This window comes from Mirounga leonina, unplaced genomic scaffold (assembly GCF_011800145.1).
Source record: "Mirounga leonina isolate KUSES-001 unplaced genomic scaffold, KU_Mleo_1.0 Mir_418, whole genome shotgun sequence".
In the NCBI taxonomy this organism is placed as follows: domain Eukaryota; kingdom Metazoa; phylum Chordata; class Mammalia; order Carnivora; family Phocidae; genus Mirounga; species Mirounga leonina.
Window position 1 is genome coordinate 27,897,541 of NW_023270739.1, and position 7,420 is coordinate 27,904,960.

The window sequence follows — 7,420 nt, forward strand, 5'->3', positions numbered from 1 at the left end:
CATCAGTATTAGTAGTATTATTACTATTAATAAAGCTGTGATATTCTCAACTGATCACTACATCATTGTGTGAAGATAGCACAGTTAAAGATGGTGTGGGGGATAGCTTATGGAATATAGTCAATAATACTGTAATAACATTATACAGTGACAGATGATAACTATAGTTACTATGGTGAGCATTTCATAATGTATGTAATTGTTGAATCACTATATTGTACACCTGAAACTAATATAATATTATATGTCAACTATACTTCAATTAAAAATAAAAATTAAAAAAAAAGTAATGAATTAGAGGAAGTAATCCTTGTAAGGCTGATTCCCCCTAAGGCAAACATTACTGACACTCTTCCTTAGGAAATCTACAATTTTTTCAACCATTTTTATTTCAAAAGATGCAAATTAAGAAATTCCACACAAAATGAACATACACTTTTGTCTCTTTATATCTATTTGCCTTACTTTCATCTCCCAGTTAGACCATATTTAATCGTAAATAGAGAGTCAATTTTTTATTGGGATAGGATATTCTAACTTGCCTCTATGACCCATGGGAAAGAAATAGATTTACCTAGATGACAATTCATTTCCTTCCATGGAACTGAAAAAAAGTAAAGGAGTTAAAGTAAATTACTCTGATGTCCTGAGGATAAACACATGCTAATACACAAATAGTTTTCTATTTACAAAAGAGAAGAGAGAGGGGGAAAAAAGAAAAAGAAAAAAAAAAGGAAGGAAGGAAGGAAGGGAGAAAAAAAGAGGGAAGGAAAGAGAGAGGGAGGAAGGTAGAAAGGAGGGAAGGAAGAAAGGAAAAGAAAGAAAAATGTAAAGGCAGAAGAGAGGGAAGAAGGGAGAAAGGGAAAAAAATTTTATGGCAAGACATTTTGTCTTCAACAAAACTATCAGCTCCTTGGAGGAGGTCAGGGACTAAATTTTATATGGCATTGCTTTTGAATCTTCTACTGCAGTGGGCACATGGTAAGCATCCCACAATACATATTAGCTGTTAGAAATAATTAGCCTGCAAATACACAAGATATATTGGAGATTTTTTTTGTTTTCTTTTAAAGAAATCAAACCACATTAAAAGAAAGGGGAAAAAAAACTTCCCAAGCTATTTAAAAGGAAAAAAAAAAAATGTATTTCTCACAGTGTGGCAAAAGCTACAGCATAAGGGGGTCATATTTTTCCAGTGAGCTGGTTCCTTTTGACGCCATATGGCAGTATCAGCCCATGTTACTCTGCCAAACTCAGGCAACTCAAAGGTCATATTGAGGGAAGACCTCCAGGAGCTGGAACAATTGATAAAATGTGTGTTAATGACTTAATTCTCCTCTCTTTTTTCTCTTATTGTTTAACCTCTTCTAGGTATAACAATTGCTTTCCCATGCATTACTTTCAAAATTAAGTGCTCATAGAATTTGTTGCACTTAACATGACTCAAAAATGGGTTGAGGACACATAATTCTAATCTAGTGACATTCTGGTTGAGTAAATTAATAATATCTCAATGACTCTAAAATCAATTCTAATCTAGTCAGGTTCTGGTTTAGAGACTGTCCTTGGGAAAAGAATATAGAGATGTTATTACAGTATAGTTTAATAGACATCAAGGAGGTATAAACAGGATGTTATGGAAAATAACTGATTATTGAAACAAATTATTTGCAATTCAAAGTTGAGTATAACAATACATGTATGAATATGTGGGACCATAATGGGCTTCAAAACACTGAAGAAGTCAGGGAAGGCTTCCCAGAAAAGGTGATATTTGAGCTGAGGTGGAAAAGTTGAGTAGGAGATGCCAGGTAAAAAATTCAGGTGGAATGACAGAGGGAACAACATATCAGAAGCCATAAATTTGTCAACAAGTCTAGCTTGGGTAGGAAACACTAAGACGTTTCCTAAAGACAGAAGGGCACATATCAGGGAGTGATGTAAATAACACCAGAATGAGAGATTAGCTACAGAATATGAAAGGTGATTTGAAGTAAGCCAAGAAAATTGCACTTTTTCCTGCAGGCAGGGATCTAAAATAACTTTTTATGAAGAGGAAGAACATGGATAAAATTTTCCTTCTCTCTCTCTTTTCCTTCCTTCCCTTCCTCCACTACAATGTAGAAAGTGAACTGGAGTAAAAGGAGACACTGATGGGAGAAAACCCAGTTAGGAGATAGTTGCTAAAGTTTAAATAAACAGTAATATTCATCTGGAAAAAAGCAGTGACAGTGGAAACAAAGAGGTGAAGATAAAATTGAAAAGCATTTCGAGGTAGAATTCATAGGGTTTGGTTACTACACAAGTGAGTTTGTGTGGAGGGTAAGATAACAGGGGGCAGAGATAGAGATGTAAGAATCGAGAAGACTGAGAAGATTTTTAGCTTGAAGCCTAAGTGACATCATTGCCTTAGAGGAGCCATTCAGGAGACAAATAGTTTTAGGATCAAGAAAACATTTTGGAAAAGAAAAAGTGATCTACTTTGCAAATTTAACTTCTGGGTATCTTTAGAGATATTAAAGAAATGAAAGAGGACATTTGAAATGGTTGATCTTTCAATATCAGATCCAGTACACAGGGAGAAGTTTCCTCCTGCTCTAAGAACAGACGTGGTGTACAGTTAACCCTTGAACAACACAGAGGTTAGAGGAGACACCCTTCTGCCCAGTTGAAAATCCATGCTTATCTTTTGATGCTCCGAAAATTTAACAAACTAGTAATAGCCTACTATTGACTAGAAGCCTTCCCAATAACATGAACAATCAACACATCTTTGGTAGGTTATGTCTATTATACACTGTATTCTTACAATGAAGTAGCTAGAGAAAAGAAATGTTATTAAGAAAATCATAAGAGAAAATACATTTACAGCACCATACTTTACTTACTGAAAAAAATCTGTGTGTAAGTGGAGCCATGCACTTCCACCCCATGTTGTTCAAGGGTCAACTAGAAGCCCAGAAAGAGTGGGGAAGTGAAAGGGGTTTTCTAATCAACTCTCCTTCCTCTAAGAAGAGACACTGTTAACATACTGAGTTCAGGCTGAGGTTAAGAAGAGTGAATAGAGGTTGGGGAGACCAGAAGAAATTAGGAACAAGAAGGAAAATTTGCTAAATACAAGTGAAAGGTTTAGCATGGAATCAAAGTCAAGATGAGATTAAACACTAAACAGTTGTATAATCCTCTACAGCAAGAGAGAAGGAAGTAAATGGGTTATTCTAAAAAGGTGGAATTCAGTCCCCCCCTTGGAAAGCCACAATTGGAAAGTCTGTAAAGTTTTGGCATAAGTTAATAATACATGTACTAACATCTCTGGAACTCGGAAATAAGTTAGATTTGGTTAAATACCTATGTGTGAGAAACTGAAGTGCATTCTTGGCTGGAAGAAACCAGACAGACTAAAATGAGCTCTACTGGTCGTTAAAATATCATTACTAAGTCAGCAAACTGCTATAATAGATCATCTTGTGTTACTTTATCCATTTTTAGAAAGGTGAAATTTATCTTAGAACAATCTTAAAGATATAAAATAGCTAATTATTCTTGACTTTTCAATGCAGTGATATCCTTAAAGAGTGTTCTGTTTTCACTCATTTCCTAAATAAAAACATATTCACATTATGACTTCTGATTGAACAGAGCCAAACCTATGTTTTCGTCCTCTTGGTCCTTGACCACTTTCCTGAGTATTAGATAATATGATGCATACTAACTGGTTATTGACCTTTTGCTGACCTTGCTCCAATGAACGTTAAATCCAGATGGAGAATCTGTAATGAATAGCAAAACACACAGGCAACTATTTTATTCCGTTGTCCCTTGACCCTTTCAGCCAAGCGAAGTGCCAACAGAAATGTAGCAGAGCCCCAATCTCCACTGCTTGATATGCATGGGCTTATCTTTTGTTGGCTATGCATGACCTTTTTTTCTGAATAGCACACAAGAAACTGCATGAGATACTAAGGCAAAATATTCATGTTCAAGTTTCCGTAAGCACACGAATCTCCTTATATCACAATTATATTTAGTTTTCTTTTGAAAGAAGACTAGTTCCTTTAAAGGGTAAAAGGATGTTCTATCAACAAGAAGATTCCAGGTAGATATGCTCAAAACTAGAGGACTGAAGTGGAGGGGCATAATACAGATGTCATATTGAAATCAACTTCAGTGGCTTGATATGTTTGAGGTTATCCAAATTCCAGAGCTTCTCTTTATGACTTGTAAACTCAGAATTGCCTCAGACTACATATACATAAGCCCCCCACAGGATTCATCACTTTTTAGTGGGTAATTTTTTTTAAGATTTTATTTATTTATTTGATGGAGAAAGAGAGAGAGAGAGAGCACACAAGTAAGGAGAGGGGCAGGCAGAGACAGAGGGAGAAGGAGGCTCCCCACTGACAGGGAGCCCAAGGCGGGACTTGATCCCAGGACCCTAGGATCATGACCTGAGCTGAAGGCAGATGCTTAACTGACTGAGCCACCCAGGCGTCCCTAGCAGGTAATTGTTTTGACTTTTAAGGCCAACCGCATGCTTCTACTATTCTTTCTTGGTTATTCTAGAGATTACAATTTGTATGTTGGACCTATATGAAATATAACTTTTATACTCCCCTGACAACTCTAGAACGTTAGAACACTTCAATTCCATTTATTTTAGTGGTATTTACCACTAGACTATTTCCTCCAATTCTTCACTTCTTCCCTGTGATAGAAATATACATCCATAACCTTTGATTTAATGTTGGAGTGCCCCCAGTAGAGCAAACACAGTATATTTCCTTGAATTATTGATATTTAGTAATCTGCTTCAGCCAATGGCATGTTAATGGAAGTAACATAAGCCTAAGTTTCAAATGTGACTGCACAGTTTGCCTTGTATACTTGAACTTTTGCCATTACCATGAGAAGGGAGTGCCCTCAAGAAACTCATGGCCCAAGAATAAGATATATGGAGTATATCTGAAATCAAACTGCAGCCTGCAGCCAAGCCCAGCTGAACCAGCCAAGCCCAGCTGACCATATATATAGAAACCCTAGCCCCATATACACATATATATATCACCGAGATTTGGGGATTGTTATGTAGCATTATTGCAGCAATTGCTGATCAGTAAAACTCCTATTTAGTACCTTCATATTTTATTGAAGAATAATCGGAGAAAAGTAGAACTAGCATAAATTTGCTTCTGCTTAGTGGTAGCTTCTACAAACTAAAATTTTCCCAGGACCACAGCTATTTATTATTTATTTGTTCCTAATTGTTATTTATATAATGTTAATTAATTTTTTAAAGATTTTATTTATTTATTTGAGAGAGAGAGAGATAGAGAGAGCATGAGCAGGGGGAGAGGGAGAAGCAGGTTCCCCACTGAGCCGGGAGCCCGACATGGAGCTCAATCTCAGGAACTTAGACCCTGACCTGAGCCGAAGGCAGACGCTTAACTAACTGAGCCACCCAGATGCCCCTAAATAATGTTAATTAATTATCCCATTTAAAATACAACTAGTATATAAATATTTCTTTAAAAAGCTATTTGATTTTCAAACATTTTAAATTTTTAATGCAAATTTTTTACTACTCCAATAAGCACATTGTTCACATAAGTTTCTAGGTATTTTTAATACTGTACACCAACAATTACTCTCTTACTTTGCCTCTCAACCTTGAAAATGGAAATCATGATTTGCTTGCTACTATTGAATGGTACTGTCTGAAAATCACTCAAAATACATTTTGTAGAAAATGTTTTGTAGAAAATTTTTTTATAGTACATGCTTCTCTCAAATCAGACAATATGAGTAATTATTGAACACAGACTTAACAATTACTTAACCATACCTCTCCCCAAAGGGAGTGGATTATTAAACTGCATTTATTCAACTTAATGTAAAGCAGTATGATGAAAATCTTAACTGGAGATTTTAAGTTAAGATTGTAAGTTAAATATGTTAAATGAATGTTTGGAAGCCTAGCACACAAGTTTGGAAGAGGACCTATCAATATAGTGTAGGCACACGTGGATAAAAAACTAATAAACAAAATTCTCCTCTTCTTCAATAAAACAATAAGGAAACCAGATAACAAAGTAGGAGATGAAAGGCTACTGGTGGGACTTGAGACTGGGATGAGGTTAACTCTTAGGAACTAAGACTGAGAAACAAACATGGAGCTTCTCAGTGGCTAAAAGTGAAATCCTCTCCAAGGGAAGAGTGTCATGAGCATTCAAGGGGAAATTGGAGAAGTGGCCCCAACATGGAACCCCAGCTCCAAAGGCAGAGAAAGCTTGCTTCAGGAAGTGTGCAAGTGACACTCTGGTCTCACGGGGCGCACCCAGTGGCCTGGCGCCTGAAATCTGTACAAGGTGTGGCGGTAGTAATGACGACATTTACATCAATGGGATAAAATGGCAGCTAAAGAGGATCCTCAACAGTGTGCAATGGAACTGGCAGTTACAAGACCACCAGCTAAGAGTTTTGAAGATAAGGAGCATCAGGGTCTAGAAGGATGTTCCCACAATCAGCACTGACAACATAATTTGAGGTCACCATAAAGCTGGAACAGTTGTCTATGGAGACTAACAACAATTTCTTTTATGTTGTCTGATTCTAATGATTAATCTTAATTTAAGTTTAGTAGATAAATCCTGTCAGAAATTTAGATGCCTGGGCTGCCAAGCATTTATTTCATTTAATTAGCTTGATAAAGCTAAAGATAGAAACATAGCAAATTGGTTAGGAAGGCAGGTTGTAAAATAAGACTAACCTGGGTTTAAACCCCATTCTGTCATTCACTAGCTCCTTGATTTTAGTTGCTAAATTTCTCTGTACCATTTCCTCATCTATAAACTGCAAATAATAATGGTAACTTCTGGGGCGCCTGGGTGGCTCAGTCGTTAAGCGTCTGCCTTCAGCTCAGGTCATGATCCCAGGGTCCTGGAATCGAGCCCTGCATCGGGCTCCCTGCTCGGCGGGAAGCCTGCTTCTCCCTCTCCCACTCCCCCTGCTCATGTTCCCTCTCTCGCTATGTCTCTCTCTGTCAAATACATAAATAAAATCTTAAAAAATAATAATAATAATAATGGTAACTTCTTCATGGGATTGGTATAATAATTAGTTAGCACATATAAAAGACTTAGACCATTTCCTGGTACTAAGTAAATACTAAATAAATGCTAGTTATTATTATTACCTGCTTTATCTCAAGGAGAGTTCATGAGGCCTCCCTTGTTTTCTTCTCCTGTCCCTCTAAGCCAGGAATACAATAATCAAAGTATGAAGGAATGGGAGGCAAGGACCAGATGTGACTTGGTGACAAATTCACAATACTTCTGCCTTTGTTTGTGCTTGATTGAATGTGTTTGGGGGGTAAGGGAGATACCTCTCTTCTTTCCTTCTCCTGGCTGCAGCCTAGGAAACC